Here is a 22940-nt window from a genome sequence, read left to right as displayed (position 1 = left end):
TAATTTTTTTATGTTATGTTAGTCACCATACAATACATCATTGGTTTTTGATGTGGTGATCCACAATCCATTGTTTTCGTATAACACCCAGTGTTCCATGCAGTACGTGCCCTCCTTAATACCGATCACCAGGCTGACCAATCCCCCCTCCTCCTCCCCTCTAAAACCCTGTTTGTTTCTCAGAGTGCATAGTCTCTCATGGTTCATCTCTCCCTCCAATTCCCCCCCTCCACATTTTTCCCTTCCTTCTCCTAATGTCCTCCATGTTATTCCTTATGTTCCACAAATAAGTGAAACCATATGATAATTGACTTTCTCTGCTTGACTTATTTCCCTTAGCATAATCTCCTCCAGTCCCATCCATGTTGATGTAAAAGTTGGGTATTCATCCTTTCTGATGGCTGAGTAATATTCCATTGTATATATGGACCACATCTTCTTTATCCAGTCATCTGTTGAAGGGCATCTCGGCTCTTTCCACAGTTTGGCTATTGCGGACATTGCTGCTATGAACATTGGGGTGCATATGGCCCTTCTTTTCACTACTCTGTGTCTTTGGGGTAAATACCCAGGAGTGCAATTGCTGGGTCATAGGGTAGCTCTATTTTTAACTTTTTGAGGAACCTCCACACTGTTTTCCAAAGTGGCTGTACCAACTTGCATTCCCACCAACAGTGTAACAGGGTTCCCCTTTCTCCACAACCTCTCCAACGTTTGTTGTTTCTTTCCCTGTCCATTTTTGCCATTCTAACTGGTGTAAGGTGGTATCTCAGTGTGGTTTTGATTTGGATTTCCCTGATGGCTAATGATGATGAACATTTTTTCATGTGTCTGTTAGCCATTTGTATGTCTTCTTCAGAGAACCGTCTGTTCATCTCTTCTGCCCACTTTTTGACTTGATTATTTGTTTTTTGGGTGTTGAGTTTGAGAAATTCTTTATAGATTTTTGGAAACCAGCCCTTTATCTGTAGTGTCATTTGCAAATATCTTCTCCCATTCTGTGGGTTGCCTCTTTGTTTTGTTGACTGTTTCCTTTGCTGGGCAGAAGCTTTTTATCTTGATGAAGTCCCAAAAGTTCATTTTTGCTTTTGTTTCACTAGCTTTTGGAGATGTATCTTGAAAGAAGTTGCTGTGGGCGATGTCAAAGAGGTTACTGCCTATGTTCTCCTCTAGGACTTGGATGGATTCCTGTCTCACATCGAGGTCTTTCATCCACTTTGAGTTTATCTTTGTGAATGGTGTTAGAGAATGGTCGAGTTTCATTCTTCTGCATGTGGCTGTCCAATTTTCCCAGCACCATTTATTGAAAAGACTGTCTTTTTTCCGTTGCATGTTTTTTCCTGCTTTGTCAAAGATTATTTGACCATAGAGTTGAGGGTCGATATCTGGGTTCTCTATTCTGTTCCATTGGTCTAGATGTCTGTTTTTGTGCCAGTACCATGCTGTCTTGTTGATCACAGCTTTGTAATATAGCTTGAAATCAGGCAACGTGATGCCCCCAGCTTTGTTTTTCTTTTTCAACATGTCCTTGGCGATTCGGGGTCTTTTCTGATTCCATACAAATTTTAGGATTGTTTGTTCCAGCGCTTTGAAAAATGTCATTGGAATTTTGATCAGGTTGGCATTGAAGGTATAGATTGCTCTGGGTAGCATAGACATTTTAACAATGTTTATTCTTCTGATCCATGAACATGGAATATTTTTCCATCTTTTTGTGTCTTCTTCAATTTCTTTATTGAGTCTTTTGTAGTTCCTAGAGTATAGATCCTTTACCTCTTTGGTTAGGTTTATTCCGAGGTATCTTATGGTTTTTGGTGCTATTGTAAATGGAATCGTTTCTTTAATTTCTCTTTCTACAGTTGCGTTGTTAGTGTATAAGAAAGCAACTGATTTCTGTGCATTGATTTTGTATCCTGCCACATTACTGAATTGCTGTATGAGTTCTAGTAATTTGGGGGTGGAGTCTTTTGGGTTTTCCACATAAAGTAGCATGTCGTCTGCAAAAAGAGAGAGTTTGACTTCTTCTTTGCCAATTTGAATACCTTTTATTTCTTTTTGTTGTCTGATTGCTGTTGCTAGGACTTCTAGTACTATGTTGAACAACAGTGGTGAGAGTGAGCACCCTTGACGTGTTCCTGATCTTAAGGGAAAGGCTCTCAGCTTTTCCCCATTGAAGATGATATTCGCTGTGGGTTTTTCGTAGATGGATTTTATGAGCTTGAGGAATGTTCCCTCTATCCCTATACTCTGGAGAGTTTTAATCAGGAAAGGATGTTGTATTTTGTCAAATGCTTTTTCTGCATCAATTGAGAGGACCATATGGTTCTTCTCCCTCCTCTTATTAATGTGTTCTATCACATTGATTGATTTGTGAATGTTGAACCACCCTTGCATCCCGGAGATAAATCCCACTTGGTCGTGGTGGATGATCCTTTTAATGTACTGTTGGATCCTATTAGCTAGGATTTTGTTGAGGATTTTGGAATCCATATTCATCAGGGATATCGGTCTGAAATAATCCTTTTTGATGGGGTCTTTGCCTGGTTTGGGGACTAAGGTAATGCTGGCCTCATAGAATGAGTTTGGAAGTTTTCCTTCTGTTTCTATTTTTGGAACAGCTTCAGTAGAATAGGTATTATTTCTTCTTTGAATGTTTGGTAGAATTCCCCAGGGAATCCATCAGGCCCTGGACTCTTGATTTTTGGGAGGTTTTTGATCACTGCTTCAATCTCGTTACTGGTTATTGGCCTATTCAGGTTGTCAATTTCTTCCTGTTTCAGTCTTGGCAGCTTATAGGTTTCCAGGAAGGCCTCCATTTCATCCAGATTGCTCAGTTTATTGGCATATAGTTGTTGATAATAATTTCTAATAATTGTTTCTATTTCCTTGGTGTTAGTCGTGATCTCTCCCCTTTCATTCATAATTTTATTAATTTGGGTCCTTTCTCTTTTCTTTTGGATAAGTCTGGCCAGTGGTTTATCAATCTTATTAATTCTTTCAAAGAACCAACTTCTAGTTTCATTGATCTGATCTACTGTGTTTCTGGTTTCTAATTCATTGATTTCTGCTCTAATTTTAATTATTTCTCTTCTAATGCGTGGCTTAGGCGCATTTGTTGCTTTTTCTCTAGTTCTTTAAGGTGTAGAGTTAGTTGGTGAATTCGGGATTTTTCTATTTTTGTGAGTGAGGTTTGGATGGCTATGTATTTCCCCCTTAGGACCGCCTTTGCAGTATCCCATAGGTTTTGGACCAATGTGTTTTCATTCTCATTGATTTCCATGAATTGTTTAAGCTCTTCTTTGATTTCTTGGTTGACCCAAACATTCTTGAGCAGAGTGGTCTTTAGCTTGAAGTGTTTGAATTTCTGCCAAATTTTTTCTTGTGATTGAGTTCCAGTTTTAGAGCATTGTGGTCTGAGAATATGCAGGGAATAATCTCAATCTTTTGGTATCGGTTGAGACCTGATTGGTGACCTAGTATATGGTCTATTCTGGAGAAACTTCCATGTGTGCTCGAGAAGAATGAGTATTCTGTTGTTTAGGGTGGAATGTTCTGTAAATATCTATGAGGTCCATCTGGTCCAATGTATCATTCAAAGCTCTTGTTTCCTTGTTGATTTTCTGCTTAGATGATCTGTCCATGGCTGAGAGTGGAGTATGGAGGTCTCCTACAATTAAGGTATTGTTATCAATATGACTCTTTATTTTGGTTAACAGTTGGCCTATGTAGATGGCTGCTCCCATGTTGGGGGCATAGATATTTACAATTGTTAGATCTTCTTGTTGGATAGACCCTTTAAGAATGATATAGTGTCCTTCTGTGTCTCTTATTACAGACTAGTTTAAAATCTAATTTGTCTGATATAAGAATTGCTACCCCAGCTTTCTTTTGAGGTCTGCTGGCATGGAAGATAAATCTCTATCCCTTCACTTTCAGTCTGGATGTATCTTTAGGTTCAAAATGAGTCTCTTGTAGACAGCATATGGATGGGTCCTGTCTTTTTATCCAATCTGCAACCCTGTGCCGTTTTATCGGACCATTTAGGCCATTCATGTTGAGAGTGATTATTGAAAGATATGAATTAATTGTCATCATGTTGCCTGTGAAGACGTTGTTTTTATAGATTGTCCCTCTAAATTTCTGTTGTATATCACTCTTGGGGTCTTTCTCCTTTTATAGAACCCCACTTAATATTTCTTGCAGGGCCGGCTTAGTCGTCACTTATTCTTTCAGTTTCTGCCGGTCGTGGAAGCTCTGCATCTCTCCATCCTTTCTAAATGAAAGCCTTGCTAGAAAAAGTATTCTTGGCTGCATGTTCTTCTCATTTAGTACCCTGAATATGTCTTGCCAGGCCTTTCTGGCTTGCCAGGTCTCGGTGGATAGGTCTGATGATATTCTGATGTTCCTCCCTCTGTATGTAAGGAATCTCTTCCCCCTAACTGCCCTTAAGATGGTTTCCTTGGTTCTAAGACTTGCAAGTTTTACTATTACATGCTGGGGTGTTGGCCTGTTTTCCTTGATCTTGGGAGGGGTCCTCTCTGCCTCTAGGACTCGAATGTTTATTTCATTTCCCAGATTAGGGAAATTCTCAGCTATGATTTGCTCAAATACATCTTCTAGTCCTCTGTCTCTCTCCACTCCCTCCGGGATTCCAATTATTCTGACATTGGAACACTTCATGGTGTCACTTATTTCTCTGATTCTATTTTCATGGATTCTGAGTTGTTTTTCCCTGGCCTCCTCTTTTCCCTTTTTATCTATTATATTGTCTTCAAGGTTGCTTATTCGCTCTTCTGCCTCAGTTACCGTAGCTGTTAGATTATCTAGATTGGATTGGATCTCATTGATAGCATTTTTAAGTTCTGCCAATTCACCTTTTATTTCTGCCCTTAGAGACTCTATGTTGCCATTAATTGATTTCTCCATTCTAGCCATTGTCTTCACAATTGATAGCCTGAATTCCATCTCTGACATCTTGGTTATATCTGCAACCATTTGTAAATCTGCAGCATAAGTCATAATCTCTGAGTCTTTTCTATTTTGGGGGCTCCTCCTCCTAATCATTCTGTTGATGGGTGTTTGAGGGAATGTATAGAGTCCAAATTATTGACCAGAACCCAAGCAAAATGCACCTGTTTTCTTGGGACCTTAGGGTTGCTGGCCTCTTGTTTTCCCAGCCTTTGTTCTGCGGGAGGGGCCTGCTACGCTGGTACTCAGGCAACCCTGTTTGGGTGGAGTTGCCCTGCTCCCCTGTGGCGGGGGATGGGCTCAGCGGGAATCAGTCTTTGGGGCTTTTGTTCTCTGGCAGCTTTCCCTGGCGATTTCCGCATCTCTTCCACGAGTCAGAGCAGAAGAGATCGTTTCCAACCCTCTGCCTCAGAGCAGAGAGATTGCAATCTGTTCTTCAGTTAGCTCTCCAGGCCACACTGTCTCCATTTCTGTCCGTGCTGCTATAAACTGCAGCGTCCTGTGTTGTGCGCCCCTCCGCAGCGCTCCCAGTCCTGCCTCCAGGTCGGGGCATGTCTCTGCCCTTTGTGCTTCTAAAACCGCCAGCCACTCCCAGTTCGCATGTGCGCAACCCCGCCGCTCCGGGTTTCCACCCAGGGGCTGCCCTAAAGTCCTTTCCCCGCTGCTACCGGTCTGTGAGTCTGTGCCTGTCTGCAGCGCGCGAGGCTGTCACTCACCGGTGGTGTAGGATCCCCACCGCCAGGCACTTCCCGCTGCCGTTTATCCTCCTATATCTGCCCGCGGAATCACGGCTCCCTGCTTCGTACCTCAAAACCAACCGCCTGCGATATTCTGTTTGTAGAGATCCAGATCTTCTTACATCTCAGGCTGGTTTCGTGGGTGCTCAGAGTGGTCTGGTAGATATCCAGCTCAATTCTGGGGACCAGTTGAAATAGGGTCCCCTACTCCTCTCCCATCATTCCCCCCTCCATGTATTTGTATTTTTAAATCATTGTGGATTTCTGTGCAATCCAAAGCAGAATAGTGTAGTGGTTAACATCATGGTCTCTTGTATCAGTGCTTGATTTTGAATTCCAGATCTATCACTTTCTAACTGTGACCTAGAATAAGCCACTGAACCTCTTTGTGCCTTAGTTTCTCATCAAGGGCAGTTTGAGGGTTACGTGAGTTAAGTACTTAAACACTTAGAGCTGTGCCTGACACACGGTGAGCATTAAATATTGTTAGTCGCTATTATTTTGTTTTTTATGTAGATACTCTTAGGTGAGATAGATGGATACATTGATTATTTTAAGTCACTGACTCTTACCTGTGAAAAAGTGACATCAAAGAGGTGACATATCAAAGGAAGAAGGGAGAAAAGGTTTTTCTGTATCTAAACCTCCCTGGAAATTCTGATAAGTCCTTTCCTTCCCCACCCCCACCCTGCCCCATGCCTTGAGACTTATCCTATGTCCAGCTGAGAATCACAGGTTCTAATGAGAGATCTTACAGAACTTTCTGGCAAATGTGAATGGTATGGAGACAGAAGAAGATTAGAATCATTGATATATGTATGGTTGGGTCATATGATCTTAGCTGCCTAAATAATAGCTTTTTTCACTCAGGTTTTTTACTTGCTTTATTAAACAAGCACTGAACCTTGCTGTGAAATGTAATCCTCAACAGTGAGTGTAATATCCACTTTAAGTGCCCCCAGTGTGAATCTCCAAGTGAGAAGCTGCTTACATAGCAGCTCCAGGGGTGGGAAATGTGTCTCTTGAAGAACAGGAATATTATCTCTTTGTTGGCAGGAGCTTCATAAAACTGATTGTCTCCTTGTCTTTGACTTGCCTTTAATGATATGTAAAAATAGTGAATATGTATGCTTTTAAATATGATAGATCAGAGACATAAGTTACCAAATGGTTGTAGGGAGCATAGTCTCCTGTAACAGGAGTAAGCCACCATGAGATGGTAATTACAGTATGACTTTGTGATCACTCTTTTTATTTAGAGAAAAATGTTTTTTACATTATCACCAAAGAAAACTGTGAATATGTTTACATTTGCATGGTCAATGTCATAGTTTAGTATTTACTTTGTAAGAGATTTTTATTAGTATCTGTTGTTGTTTAAATTGTGTTCCCCAGAAACGTAAGGTGACGTTCTAACCCCTGGTACTTGTGAATGTGACCTTATTTGAAAATAGGGCTTTTGCAGATGTGATCAATTCAAGATATGGTCATAGTGAGTTAGAGTGGCCACTAAATCCAATGAGTAGTGTTCTTACAAGCAGAGGTGTGTTTGGACACAGACACAGACACACACACAGAGGGGAGATGGCCATGGGAAGAGGAGGCAGAAATTGAAATGATGCAGCTGTAGCCAAAGATGCCAAGGATTGACCACAACCATCACAAGCTAGGAAGAGGAAAGAAAAGATTCTTTCCTGGAACCTTAAGAGACAAAACGACCTGGCTGACATCTGGATTTCAGATTTTTTAGTCTCCAGAACTGTGGGAGAATGTGTTTCTTTTGCTTTAAGCCATCAGTTTGTGGTGATTCTTGGTGGCAGCCCTAGGAAACTAATAACGGTTTGCATCATCCATGGCACTTCAATGACAATGGCCTTCTTTCAGATCCTCAAACACATGAAGTATTGTCCTGCCTTGAGGTGTACAGGCTGTTCACTCTACCTAGCATGCCTCCCAAGGGACCTCCATGTCTTGCTTTTGCTTTTCATTAAGGAATTACACAGACCAGAGACCATCCCTGAGGACCTAAATTAAAGCACCCAGTCATTTACTCTCTACCACATCAGCTTAATTTAATTCCCACATAGAAATTATATTGGATATTTTTTCTTTCTTTTTTTTCATTGTGGGTTTACTTATTTTTTGTTCTTACACCATTAGAATATAAATTATTGGGCACCTGGGTGGCTCAGTCATTAAGCATCTGCCTTTGGCTCGAGTCATGATCCCAGGGTCCTGTGATCGAGCCCCCTCATGGGACTCCCCACTCAGTGGGGAGCCTGCTTCTCCCCCTCCCTCTGCTGCTCCCCCTGCTTGTGCTCTCTCTCTCTCTGTCAAATAAATAAATAAAATCTTTTAAAAAGTGAATATAAATTATATGAGAACAACAATTTTATGTATTTGTTTAGTACCCAGAACAGAATCTGTAGGACACAGGCATTCAATAAATATTCACTGAATGAATGAATGAAGTCATAAGTTTTTAACCCTTGAAACAGAATATTGTGATGTCATAGGACAAGGCCCTGGAATATATTAATTGTTTCAGTTTGTAAACAGCTATTGTACACTTCTGACATGACATTTACGGTATTTTATTTTTTCAGTTAGTGAAAATGGGCTGGCAAAAAATTGTTTCATAGATACTCTTTTATGTCTGAATGACTAGCAGATACAGCCACTATATTGGGAACTAAAAAGTACATTTTCCACTGTGTGGTTACTCTTAATTTTTCCAAGTTAGCTACTGACAGGAAAATAAGCTTTTAGTAAATTTTCCTTCTTTTCACCAACAAATTTTAGAGGCAGAGGTCGATATATTTTGCAGTGTTCACTTGTCAAGAAAATAGAGTACAATCTGATTTGCTCTTTCTTGATAATCTTAAATTAGGCATAATGCATGAATGTGGAATAGTGTGCCTATGAAGGAAGATGATGTGTTGGATAGACCTGAGAACTTTTCTGATTTCTTCTCCAGGCGATGTTTTTCATAAATATTTCCAACACAAATGACCTCCTCTATTTGATAATTTTGGGTGAATTCTTGACTGCAATTTTATACAGTATGATATTAACAACCTCCCTAAAATGTTGTGGACTTTTTAAATACTTTTTATTCTTGAAACAACCAATACAAGTTGTTGTTGTTATCTTTGACATTCATCATAATTTGTTTTGGGATTGTTTTTAAAAAATGAGCTTCAATTTGTGTGTGCTGTTTTGCCATGTTGCAAGTTTGATTTACATGCATTAATTATGTTTGTTATTTCTTTTAAATGATACCTTAAGATCTTCCTCCAACATTTTCTTTTTAAAAAAAGTTATTTTTTCTAATTAAAAAATGGGCAGAAGACATGAACAGATCTTTCTCCAAAGAAGGCATCTAGCTGGCCAACAGAAACATGAAAAGATGCTCAACATCACTCATCGTCAGGGAAATGCAAATCAAAACTACAACGAGATATCACCTCATACCTGTCAGAATGGTTAAAATAAAAAACACAAGAAACAACAAGTGTTAGTGAGGATGTGGAGAAAAAGGAACCCTCCTGCACTGTTGGCAGGAATGCAAACTGGTACAGCCACAATGGAAAATAGTATGGACGTTCCTCAAAAAATTAAAAATAGTCATTGTAGAGCCCTCAATTCTTCCTGCTTTGCCCAGATCTGGCTGGTTGCCTTCTCATCATTAGGTTACAGCTCAAATATCACCTCTACAGGAAGACCAGTCTTCAACTTCTTATCTAAAGTATTCTCCTTCACTGTCATTTTCTGTAACAGACAACTCTTCACCCTATTCATTTCTAACAACACCCTGAGTTTTTAGACCCACCTTGGATAGCCACATGTTTCAGAAGATGTGGGCTCTAGCCCCACTAGTCTAAATCTGATAGGTTTAAATCTGTATAAGTTAAACCCAATGGTTTTCAACCAGGACAGATTCTCACACACAGAAATGTTAATACCATTTTTCTGAGGTTAGAAACCATTTTTCTAAATCAGTTATGGTATTTTTAGTACATTTTGGGTGATTTGGTGTAGGAATGGGCATGGGTTGCAATTTGCTAAATGAGAAATGAAAGAAAAATTACTTATGGGATTCTGAGAAATGTCCTTTTTCTTAAAAGGGGGATGAAAGATCTAACTTCTCAACAATCAGCTGGGCATTGTGTAAGAATGTGAGGTATGGTACTGTTGCAGCTATCTTATGCCTAGGAAGGTGAAAGCCTGAGGATAAAAGCCAACATCAAGATGGCAGAGAAAAAAGACAGAATCAGAATCTAAATGGCATTGCTGAGTTAGGTAACTCTCGCACCAAATGAAGTCTAATTTTTTTGTTTGTTTGTTCTGGTTTTTTTTTTTTTTTTTTAATGTGAGATAATAAATCTCACTCTTACTTAAGCCATTTAAAGATTTAAAGTTGGGTCTCATGTTAATTGCTGACCAAAGTAGCTTAATTGATATGTTTTCTAGTTCATTACCCTGACCACTTAATGCAGGCAATAAAATCTGGAATTACCTTACTTATTTATGCAGTTCATTTTTTTGTCTTTCTTTTCCTGCATTTTAAGAAAAAAAAAACATTGTTTTATGTTATTTCTGACCCAATGCCTGGAATGTTGTTTGGCATATTGAATGAATATGTAAAAATATATGATGAATACATTCAATCTATCAAATGTATTTCCTAAATATCTAAAGGTATGCTTTTCTGTGCTCATTTACTATTACAGCTTTAGTTTCTTAGCTTTTTCCAGGAATGCTTTAATACTCTCTATTAAAATATCTTTTTCTACAGTTCATACTCTATCAATTCATCTTCCACATTGCTGTTAAAGCAGAAAAGATTTTACATGCTTAAAATCTGTCTATGGTGCTCTATTGCTTACTGAGGCAAATTAATACTCTATTATATGTAGACATCAGGCCTTTACTTATCCAGCTTGTCTGCCTCTAGTTTGTACTACAGTCACAACTAAGATCTCAGATCTCTTGCAACAAACCATGTGTCGTAGGCAGAATTCTAAGATGGTTCATAAGATTTCTACTTCCTGGTATGCACACTTTGTATAATACTTCCCTTTGAGTGTGGGTAGACCTAACTCAATCAGGTGAGATCTTTTAAAAGAGGATGTGGAGGTCAGAGATGGAAGAATCTAGAGATATTCAAAGCTGTCACAGATGCTCTCCTGGCCATGGGAGACTTCAGTCCTATCACCACAAGGGATTGATTTCAGCCAACAACCTGAATAAATTTGGAAGCAGACCTAAAAATCCAGAGAACCCCAGCCAGGCTGACATTCTAATTGCTGCATTGTGAAAGGTCTTCAGCTAAGACATACCCTGAATTCTGACCTACACAATTGTGAGATATTATATGGGTGGTGTTGTTTTGAGCTACTAAATTTGTGGTAATTTATTATGCAGCAATAGAACACTAAAACATCATGCTTGCTTAATTCTCCTTACCTTTCACTCATTGTTCTCTCTAATTTCAGTCCATGTCTGCCTGGTAGGTACTTGACTTATCCTTCAAGATCCCATGAATCCATTACTTCATTTAGAAATCCTTCCTCTTGGGCACCTGGTTGGCTCAGTTGGTTCAGCAACTGCCTTCGGCTCAGGTCATGATCCTGGAGTCCTGGAATCGAGTCCTATATCAGGTTCCCTGCTTAGCAGAGAGTCTGCTTCTCCCTCTGACACTCCCCCGTCTTGTGCTCTCTCTCTCTCTCTCATTCTCTCTCAAATAAATAAATAAAATCTTAAAAAAAAGAAGAAAAGAAATCCTTCCTCTGCAAAACACCTTTCTCCCAACTCTAGCTTGTTTTGCCATGCCTCATTCTTCCCCTCACTGGTTTTCATTGTTCTAATATTTCCTCTCTCACATGTCTATTATATTAGAACAGTAGTGTTCTCATTTTGAATTGAAGCTATGACCTCCTGTCTTGGCAAGACCAATGCCATACTGGAACCAGGTTATCAGGAGTCTTCTGATAAAAGCACACCCTAAGTATGCTGAAGATATTTGATTTGATTCAACAGCAATACCTCAAGTTTTTTTTTTTAAGATTTTATTTATTTATTTGAGAGAGAATGAGAGAGAGCACATGAGAGGGGGGAGGGTCAGAGGGAGAAGCAGACTCCCCGCCGAGCAGGGAGCCTGATGCGGGACTCGATCCAGGGACTCCAGGATCATGACCTGAGCGGAAGGCAGTTGCTTAACCAATTGAGCCGCCCAGGCGCCCCAATACCTCAAGTTTTTGTGAGGGTGTGATATCAGTGTTACTGTCACTCAGATTCCTCCCCACATTAACCCTCAGCAGACTAATGACTGACTGAGCCCACAGATGACAATGGACATAGAAGGTAACAACAAAATTTTAAGAACTGACTTGTGATTTACAAAGCATAATAATAACATCTCTGTTGCCTTCACCTCTTCTCTCTGAAATTATTCGAAGACAATGAAAATTACAAGAAAGAGATGAGAAACACAGCTCCATCTTTGATGACACTAGAAACTATCTGCAACCCTAAAAATATATGAAGAATGCCTACCAAATCCAATGGCAATAATAATAGAATGCAAGAATGCTGAGAAAAGAAACCTACAGCTGCACCATCAGGTAATGCTGGCATAGAGAACCCTCCAATGTACGTGGTTATCGTGAGGAGTAAAATATCACTAACAATTGTGTTTTTTCAATGGTTTGATGGGCTGTGGGAACTTCTCTAGACTTTTTTATCATCACAGAGGAATAAAGAGAGGAGGTTGAAGAGGAAAGCACACAAATATGGCATATGTACAGAAAGCAATCTGCCAGGGAGACCAGATAAAGGAAAGCCTTTCAACCCTAAGCAGCCCTGCAACTGCTGATTTATTTCAGTGGGAGAAGTAAAAACTGAATAATTCCTTTCCGTCTCTGTATATTTCTCTCTATGTGTGTTATGTGTGCACACGTGTTTGTGTAAATCATAATCACCACACACAAATTCAAAACCTTGTGGCATAAGAAATTTCTCCATGGACTGGGGAGATAACCTGGTCATCTATCAACTTTTCACTCTTATACCACATAAAGCATCTCTTACCAAGAGATGGTGGTATAGACAGAATTCACTTTACTCACAGTTAATTAATACCTTTAAAATATTCAACTAAGCATCCACAAATATTTCTACAAGTTAAAAATTAAGGAACAGACAAAAATGCAAGTGGCAAATTAGGAAGACATAGCAGAAAAATGTCACCTTGGAGAAGATAAAAAATTTTGAACAAACTGTATGAAAATATACAATGTAAAGTAGGAGCTCAAAGCAGAGAAATAAGAGAATGAGGAAGACATTAGATGTATGCATACATACATACATACACCAACCTCCAGAGCTCAAGAGACAAGAAGAAAAGAAAATGAAATCTTCAGAAAAATAAAATCTTTGCAGAAAACATCTAGGGAAATAGACTCTGCTGGAAAGAGAGTGGAAAGTCAGACTGGGATTATAGACCAAAATGGAATTAAAAAGAGAATAAAAAGAAAGGAATTAGCACTTGTTGATAAATAAGAAACCCAAAGCATATCCAAAATAGATATAAATGGTATACTTGAATAATAAAACTGAAAGGAAATAAGAATTTCAATATATAATTCAAAGAGTTTCTAGAACTATACAAAACTTTATAGATTGATAAGACAAACTTTAATGTATACACTGAATGAGGAAACTATGTCAAGGTAAAACTGCAACAATGCCTATTATACTTCTTGGAGTTCAAAGTTAAAGAGTAATCTTTCAAGCTGTGAGGAAAAGGATAAAAATGCATAGAGTGGGTAAAGAACAGAAGGCCTCACATATCCCCAGCTCTTTTCAATTTCTCTCTCTCTCTTTTTTTTTTTTAAGATTTTATTTACTTACTTGACAGAAAGAGAGAGCACAAGGAAGGGGAGCAGCAGGTAGAGGGAGAAGCAGGCCCCTGCAGAGTAGGGAGCCTGACATGGAGCTCGATTCCAGGACCCCAAGGTCATGACCTGAGCCGAAGTCAGATGCTTAACCACCTGAGCCACCCAGGCATTCCTCTTTTCAATTTCTCAAGAAAGAAAACCTGAGTCTTTTTTACTCAGTCAAAATTTCATTCCTGATACACAATTTCCAACATACAAGAGTTCTGAGAAAGAAATTTCTAGATGACAAATTGACCAATATAGTAGTAAATTTAGACACTAGGCAAAAAGATTGGCAATGCTCACTGGGTTCATTTAATTGCAGGTTTAAATTAATCCAATTGTGGAAATTATATTTACAAACAGACTATCATAAACCATCACTATCAAACCATCACTATTATCAAAAAGTAAATGGGAGAGCAGGGAGAAATATTATAACTAATTAAAAAGTAACAAATAGACCAATAGCAACCACAAAAAAAGGCAAGAATATGGTATTAATATCACATTAATTCAAAGCAAAAGCACTATAATAATAAGAGTTTCAATTCATAAAAATTTCCAGTCATGTGTAACAATATATGAATAAATACAAAACCCAAATTCATGAAATAAAAGCTACAAGGAAATTTTCAGTAACATTTTGGGAGTAAGATATTTTAATTAATTTATCTCTTTTGCTGGTGGCATTTTAAGTAGACCAAAAATAAATACAGCTATAGAAGTCCAAAATTATGTAAAAAAGTGTATCTAGTTGATATATCTTCAGAAATAGAGCCCAGATCTTTACAGAGGATCATTTTCCTAGGACATTGAGGTTCCATAATCCAAGGTTACAGAAATGTAGGCAGGGGATATTATCAGTTACGTGCACATTATAAGCAGAGATATTCAAGTCAAATCACAGTCTCCAGAAAAGTTTGAAGGATTCAGGAAATTATAAAGTCCTACTTGAGAATTTAGGGAGGAAGTATTTCTGAAGGACCTGACAATATCTTCACTTTGAGTAAGCAGTATTTTTAACAACCTGCTCTTCCGACAAATCATACTGCTCCATGTAGACATGAGTAGATACATGGCCTCCTTTGTTGGGGTCTCTTAGTTAATCCTGCCATTTTGTCTTTTTGAAAACCATGCAATTAAGTGTTTTTTTAGTTTAATTCCAAATAATTGAAAGGATAACACCAAAAACCAACTAGAATTTATATCAATAGTTCAAAGCTGATTGATTCAATATTAAGACTCAATAAGCACAATTTACTATAGCTATAGAGAAAAGATTATATCTATTGATACTGAAAACTAATTTGATCAAAGGCTACCTTCATACTAGATAAGATTGCTAAGGTACTGAGGGTTGTTGGAGGGGAGTGGCGTGAGGGGATGGGGTAACTGGGTGATGGACATTAAGGAGGGCACATGATGTAATGATCACGGGGTATTATATAAGACTCATGAATCACTGACCTCTATCTCTGAAACCAACAATACATTATATGTTAATTAATTGAACATAACTTAAAAATAAATTAAAAATAAAAAAGGAAAAAATAAAACAAAGGAGGCATTTAAAAATGACATAATTTAAACCTCCATCAATATGGTAATACAATAGACTATATATTATTCAAAAAACAAAACAATTGCTAAGGGATATACTTTTTTTTAAAAGGGATTTTATTTATTTATTTATTTGTCAGAGAGAGAGAGAGCAAGCACAAGCAGGGGGAGTGGCAGGCGGAGGGAGAAGGAAGCTCCCTGCTGAGCAAGGAGCCCAATGCAAGACTCAATCCCAGGACCCTGGGATCATGACCTGAGCCGAAGGCCAATGTTTAACCGACTAAGTCACCCAGGTGTCCCAGGGATATACTTTCTTAATATGTTATATAGATAAAGGCAGTTCCTCCTTATATGTGTATATTTTGCATGTGTATATAAATGTTGATATATATGTAATATGTAAACATATTCTATATGTGCATACATATGTCTTATGCAAAAAAAGAGAATTTGTATTAAAGTTGAGAATAAGAAAATTGACTACTGTCACTTGTATTTAATATTTTTGTGACTGTACCAGTTATTGGAATTTACATGAGAAAGAAGTATAAAAATTGGAAAGGAAGAGACAAAGTTGAAATAGTTTATAATAACATAGTAGAAAAACTCAAAGAACCACATAAAAAATTATCACAAGCAATAAGAGATTTCAGTAAGGTGGTTGGTGCTAAATCAATATACCAAAATAATATATATGTAATATATATTATATTTGTAAAAAGCTTGTTAGGAAGGATAATGAAGAAATGTTTTATTTAAAATAGCCACACAATCATACCTGTGAATAGTCTAAACAAGAAATATAGCAGCTTTTTATGAAGAGATATTCATAATGTTACCAAAGGATCCAAAACGAGACTTGAATTTTTAGAAAGGAATGCCTTCCTGTTGGATAGACAGACTTAATATTAGAAGAATCTCAACAAATCCTAAATCAATGTACAAGTGGTGATTCCTGCAGTGTACCAATAGGATATTCTTCATTAGTGCTAGACAAACCGATTCTAAAATTCATGTGGATAACTGAATGTTTAAAATCAGCTAGGAAATTTTTGAAAAGAAAGAGTAATCAAGTGGACACGAATACCTAATGATACTCAAGCATATTATGAAACATTATAAATCTTTTTTTATTTTATTATGGTATGTTAATCACCATACATTACATCATTAGTTTTTGATGTAGTGTTCCATGATTCCTTCTTTGCGTATAACACCCAGTGCTCCATTCAGTATGTGCCCTCTTTAATACCCATTACCAGGCTAACACATCCTCCCACCCCCCTCCCCTCTAGAACCCTCAATCTTAATAATTAAAATAATGCAGTACTGATTCATAAATAGAATAATAATAACAAATAAAAAAGGGTTAGCCTGGTGATGGGTATTAAGGAGGGCCCATATTGAATGGAGCACTGGGTGTTTATAATATGCAAACAATGAATCATGGAACACTACATAAAAAGCTAATGATGTAATGTATGGTGATTAACATAACATAATAAAAAAATAAATAAATAAAGGTGCTCTGTAAGGAAAAAAAAAATCAGCAATAAATTTTGGCCGCCATGACAAACCAAAAAAAAAAAAAAAAAAACTAATGATGTAATGTATGGTGATTAACATAACATAATAAAATAAAATAAAAAAAAAGAGTCCAGATATAAATGCAAATATGTATGGGTATTTAGTACATGATAAAAATGTCATTTTATACCAGTGGAGAAAAGGTAGATTAATAATGGTACTGGGTAATTGGTTAGTCATGTTAAAAAAATAAATTCCTACAACAACCTCATTTCTTATACCATAATTTCGATTGAAGCAAATAATTAAATTAGGAATATTGAAAGAAGAGGAGAAAGAGGAGAGGAAGAGAGAGAAAAAAACTATAAAATTACTAGAAGAAAATTTGATTTTTTTTATATTTAAAAAATAATTTTGAGATGGAAAAGACCTCTATAAATATTAAATAAAAATCACAAGAACTGAGATCACCTGCATCAGTATAATTAATTGTTAGGGTTGAAAACTAAGACCACTTGTGTCAACATAATTTAACTGTCCCATGAAATTCTCACTTAGACTAAAAATCAATAAATAACGTCACCATTTGCTTTTGGAAATTCTTGCAAATCAATTCATTTGGACAGTTTACTCACCTAGATGAACAGCTTACTTAGCGGGGCAATAATTTGCTCACCAAGACCCGCTTCAATAATATCCTTGCTTTGCTGTAAAGCATTATGAACTTTGCCCAATTCTGACCAGTGCTCCTCCTTGAAAAACACAACTTAAGTCATTTGAGTATAGACCAAAATACCCTCCGAATACCATTTCCTGACATCCTCCTTTTGAGAGACCACTAAGTTTTCCCAAGGTCATGTTTTCCTTCTCTATAGTAAGTTTATTAATTCAGCTTTGCTTGATCAAGAAGTTTTTCTGATAGTCCATTGTGGACAGTTGATGACCCCAAAGCCATTTAAAAACTTGAAATAGAAAACAATAGACAAAATCAAAAGAAAAGTGATAAAGCGGGGCAATGTTTTGAATGCTCATCATAGACAAAATGCCATTTACCTAAATATTGAAGCCCCAACAAATTGATGAGTAAAAAAAAGAATTGGAAAAAGGTTACGTACATAAAAAAAGTTCACATTCAATGAAAAAAGCTTTAAAATACATGAAAATAAGCTCAACATAAATTATATTACCATAAATGCATGTTAAAACTATAAGGAAATTCTATTTTTCACTTTTCAGATTGGCAAAGATTAAAAAATAGTGTAGCTGTGGGGAGACAACATTGTTGTAGAGTTATTGGGTGCAGCTTCTATTGAGTGCAACATGGCAATATATATTACGATTTTAAATGCATATGGGCTTTGACCAAGGAATTCTACTTCCAGGAATCTGTCTTCCAGATATATTCCCATAAGTGGAAAAATATATATGTATGAGGTTACTCATTTTGGCTATTTCTGGAAATAGCAAATGATTAAAACGTTTAAAATATCCATTATATGGTACAATAAAAAGTGACATATTTGAAGGCAGCTATTGTAAATAGTAAGATATGTCCTAATGTCCAAGGTATGGTAAATTAAAAAAATGATTACACACGAGTATGATTTTTATGCAATGATTTTAGAAAGAAAGGATATAGATATGTTATTCAAAAGATCTCTGTAAAAGCTGTTGCTACTGAAGTCAACTAAATGGTTTGGAGACAGAAGTAGCTTACACTGCAAACTCTTTCGAACTCTTTGTCCAGAAATATGCATTTATCATTAACCATCCCTTCATCCTAATGAAATTGCGAAATGGAGCTTTTTCAGTAAAAACTCTGTAAGGCATTGTAACATTGAATAGTTTCACTTTGGAACTTTAATGGAATACAATAAATTTAAAGGGGAACGAGATCTTTTTTCTCCTGCACGGTGGACAGAGGGCACAGGCACGCTGAGTGTGCAGACAAGGGAGGCTACTCCCATCGGGCACATCTGCAGCGGGGTGTCAGTGCCCAGAGGGAGACTGATGGACTCACGGGGCCGGATGCACTGGTGGGGTAGTTTTATATAAGCATCCCAAAATTTATCGGTGGATCCCAGAAAAGACAGATCTCAGCAGGAAAATGGTAAGAAAGTGAATTCACCTTGATGCCATCAATACTGTTTACGAATGTGTGGAATCCCTCTCCCCTGTCTCTGGGTAACCCCTGAAACTGAGGAGACGTGGCAGGAGACTGGAGGTTTTCCAAAAGCAAGTTGAAGTATAGTATTAATGCTTGTGTTACTTGAGCATCAGTGTGGTCTGGGGATAGAGGGTCATGGTAGGGCACATAGAGTAACAAATTATAATTATTTTCAAGTAGTTTTTAACAATAGAAAAAATATATGTCAGAATTATCTAGGAGCTCATGCTTGGGGCCAAGTCCTCAGATATTAGGGGATTTTAATACAATTAATAAAAAAAAAATGTCTCCTACAGGCAAAAGAAGCACAAGATAAACTAAAGGATATTCTTGTTTCTAAGCCAAATGCTCAGGATTGAGTTCCACACAAGTTGTTTCTGAATAACTCCCCTTCACTGAAGAAGGAATGGCTAGTAGTAGGAGTTATAGGAAACACACAGATGGCATTTAAATATTTCATCAGTTCCCCACTCCCGCCTACTTATTCAACTTTATTTTACTTTTATCGTCACTATTCTCCCAACCCCAATGCTCCTTGCTTCAGTCGTACTATTCTTCCAAGTCCTCGTTCAAAGTCATTTTGCCCTAGGAGTGGGGCTGCCAGTAGCCGCTGGGGCCCTTCTTCCCCGTAAGTTCTGCTCACTGGAGATCCCAAACAAGCAGCTAGAGGAGTGTCTTCAAGGCCGCCCAGTACCACAGGAGTAGTACATTCCTCCACTGTCCCTCTGCACCTCAGGTCTGCATAATATTAGGGCTTAAAATAATCAGTACCCTAGGAAGATTATTAGTTTGGAAAATCAAATAATAAACAACTTGAAATTAATTAATTCCCTCTCAGGTAAACACTACATTAAGGTTGAAGCATAACATGAAGAATTAGAAGGAGTGATCATTTCAGCCTGTCGTTAATTTTGTTTTTCTAAAGTACTTTAGCATTTATTGCCCCACCACTCTTGAAATTAAAGGCAAACAAATGCTTTTAATTTTTTGTTGTTTTGTATTTGCTTGATATGTATTTGTGACTTATTTCACATGCCAGTTTTCTGTGGAAACCTGAAAACCTTTTGAACTAACAAGATTAAATTTTTCTATTAAAGCATATTGTATTGAAAAAAAATGCTTTTATGCAGAAAGTAGAAGGAGAATAATACTTCCTTCCAAGTTCTTCCTTTCAGAATGAAAATGTCTGTTGTAGGCTTGTCCCACCTTTATTTTGGAAGCAGACAACTTGTCTTCCAGCTTTACCTGTCCACAACTAGAGAGGAATTTTACCCCAGGATAGATCATACCCAGAGTCTCAACCATACTTGATCCAGATTATTGAAATGATGGGATTTGGAACTTTTTGTAGTGTTAATACAGGAATGGGTTAAGAATTTCAGGGATGTTGGGATAGGATGAATGTCTTACATGTGGGATAGATGTGAAATTGGGGGAGACAGCACATTATTTGTGGTTGAGTGGTGTCCGCCTCCCAAATTCACGTCTACCTGGAACCTAAGAATATTTGGAAACAGGATTTTTGCAGATGGAATTGGTTAACATAAAATGAGGACATATAGGATTAGGGTAGGCCCTAAATCCAATGACTGGAGTATTTACAAGAAGGCCATGTGAAGGCAGAGGCAGAGATTTGAGTGCTACATCTAGAAACAAAGAACACCAAGGATTGCCAGTAACACCAGAGGCTGGAAGAGAAGCATGAGACAGTTTCTCTGTCATCAGTACTTCCAGAAGGAATCAACCTTGACAACACCTTGAATTAACACTTCTAGCATCCAGAACTGTGAGAGAATGAACTTCTGTTGTCTTAAGCCATTCAGTCTGTGGTACTTTGTTATGGCATCCCCAGGAACCTGTTATACCTTCTCAAAGAAAATATGCCATATATGCATTTTTTATATTCAATTTAATTTTATGGTAATGGTAAAATTTTTGCCTCTGCTGACTACCATTATTGAAAGCAACTAACATTTATTGAACATTTCTGAATTTCCAGGCACTATGCATTAATGATCTTCACAACTACTGCAAAACAGGCATTATTATCTCTAGTTTACAGATTAGGATGTTTTAATCTGTATTGGGGGGGGGTCTTATAGTATCAAGTAGGAGAATCAGTATTTAAATACATATCTGTTTAACTCTCATGTTTATAATCTACCTATTAATTTATAAGGAGAAAAAAATGAATTGTTCTAATATATAACAAGATTTTAACTCACACGGAGCAAAGAAAAGAGCACTCATCCTTTATCAGTGTGCAATCTATATGTATTTAATTTTCCTCTCCAACCCTGCAAGCTGTTGCTCACTGTGTCATCAATCAGGATGAGCTTACAAATTCACTTAGAAGTGCAAGCACATGCAAGTGTGCCATATAGTCAATTCCTTTTTCAATGAGAGTTCTCTCTGACACCACAAAGCTTTTATGTTTAAGCGAGCCTAATGACAAGACCATTACTTCAGGTATTGACCAAAACTTGCAAATAGAAGAGCAATAGGGAGGTTCTCCTAAGCATGTTATTACAAAGTGGAAGCAGTTGAACAAACGCATTACTCTCTTTTAAGTAGAATTTGCCTTTTGCTCTATATTAGTTCATATTTGTGAACTTTAATGAGACTGATTTATAGCAAAGTAATTCTTACCTTTTAGAAGGAGCATCTATTATAATGATGCTACCAACAATAGTGCTGTGACAGGTCATTAAAAGTAAAATAGGAGTGTTTGGGTTAAGAAGGAGGATTGTGTGGCTCACCTCAAGCTTCAGCTGCATCCAGCGCTGGGATTCAGACTTGCTGGGTATGGCAGGGGGACAGAGGACTGGAGAGGCTTCTGAGGGAGAATTTATTTTAAGGAATAATGGGGACACCAGAATAGGAATCCTCTATTAATAAAACTTTAGCTCTAAGACGGGAGATGTTTTAGTTTGCTAAGGCTTCCATAACAAAGTAACCCAGATTGGGTGTCTTAGCACAACAGAAATTTATTTTCTCAAACTTTTGGAGGCTGAAAATTTGACATCAATATGCTGGCAAGGTTGATTCCTTCTAGGGCTTCTGTCCTTGGCCTGTGAACTGCTCTTCTCCCTGTGTCCTCCCTTGGTCTTCTGTCTGTATGTGTCTGCGTCCAGATTTCCTCTCCCTACAAGGACATCCATCACATTGAGATAGGGCCCACCCTGGTGACCTCACTTTACCTTAAGCCTTTAAACAGTCACATCTGAAGTACTTGGGGTTAGAACTTCAACATATAAATTTTGGGGAGATACAATTCGACTCACAACAGGACAGATGATTCTAAGTAGAATACTGTACTTGTCAAAGAATTAGCCCCTGACCCAGATGCCCATAGATTTATGTGTAATTCCTCTGGAAGGTTTGAGAGATGAAGACTATGAGGCACTATAATAGCCCTGTGATAAAACATAACAGCAAAAGTAAGTGAAGCATTCTTTACTTCGGCATTGACCATAGTGCCTATGGAAAATGCACTGGGTTCAGAATGTTAGAAATGCTGAAGGAATAAAAAATTTCCACTGACTCTAGCAAGACTTAGCTTTCAAGGGTTCCTCCCCACCTATTGCTAAATCCAGTTAGTTGATGAATGTCTGATAAACTACGGATTCAGTCCTGTGGGCCCTGCGTCATGTTTTATGATTAACACAACTTCAATTTTTCATACTTTTCAAGAATTTGTACAGTGAAAATTTTCTGAAAATACTGGATTTTGCTTGGCCATCCTCAAATTTTTTTGTAAAGTATTTAAGCATCTTGCTGTCCACAAAACCATCATGACTGTTTCTATATTTCAGTAAAAGGCTTGAGCTAATGGCTCTTTTTTTCTTCTTCCACAAAGAACCACATTGGCTCTCTGAGGTATCCATTTCAGCAGGGATGCAAGTTTCCGGCAGAGGAAGAAGCAGCAATAATGCCCAACAAAAGTGCTAGCGGCAGCAGTAGAGATCAGTGAAAGTGATGCCAATGCCTGATGGAGACAGTTCAGCCATGGGGAACAGAATGTGAGTCAAAGTGCCT

General features: G+C 37.7%; 1 long non-coding RNA gene across 6 annotated transcripts in view; it reads left to right on the top strand.

The window, feature by feature from the left end:
* The window catches only part of LOC118520346 (uncharacterized), a 593589-nt gene that overhangs the window by 307561 nt on the left and 263088 nt on the right, over nt 1-22940 (top strand). Inside the window, exon 3 of one of the 6 annotated variants that reach the window (XR_013446616.1) lies at nt 22762-22924. The exons of the other annotated variants lie outside the window; for them this stretch is intronic. This is a non-coding gene — a long non-coding RNA (uncharacterized LOC118520346). The remainder of the gene's footprint in view (nt 1-22761; nt 22925-22940) is intronic. 6 annotated transcript variants of the gene reach the window in all.

The sequence above is a fragment of the Halichoerus grypus genome, chromosome 1 (genome assembly GCF_964656455.1).
Source record: "Halichoerus grypus chromosome 1, mHalGry1.hap1.1, whole genome shotgun sequence".
Lineage (NCBI taxonomy): Eukaryota > Metazoa > Chordata > Mammalia > Carnivora > Phocidae > Halichoerus > Halichoerus grypus.
Note: the sequence above shows the minus strand (reverse complement) of the source record. Positions and strands in the feature narration are given on the sequence as shown.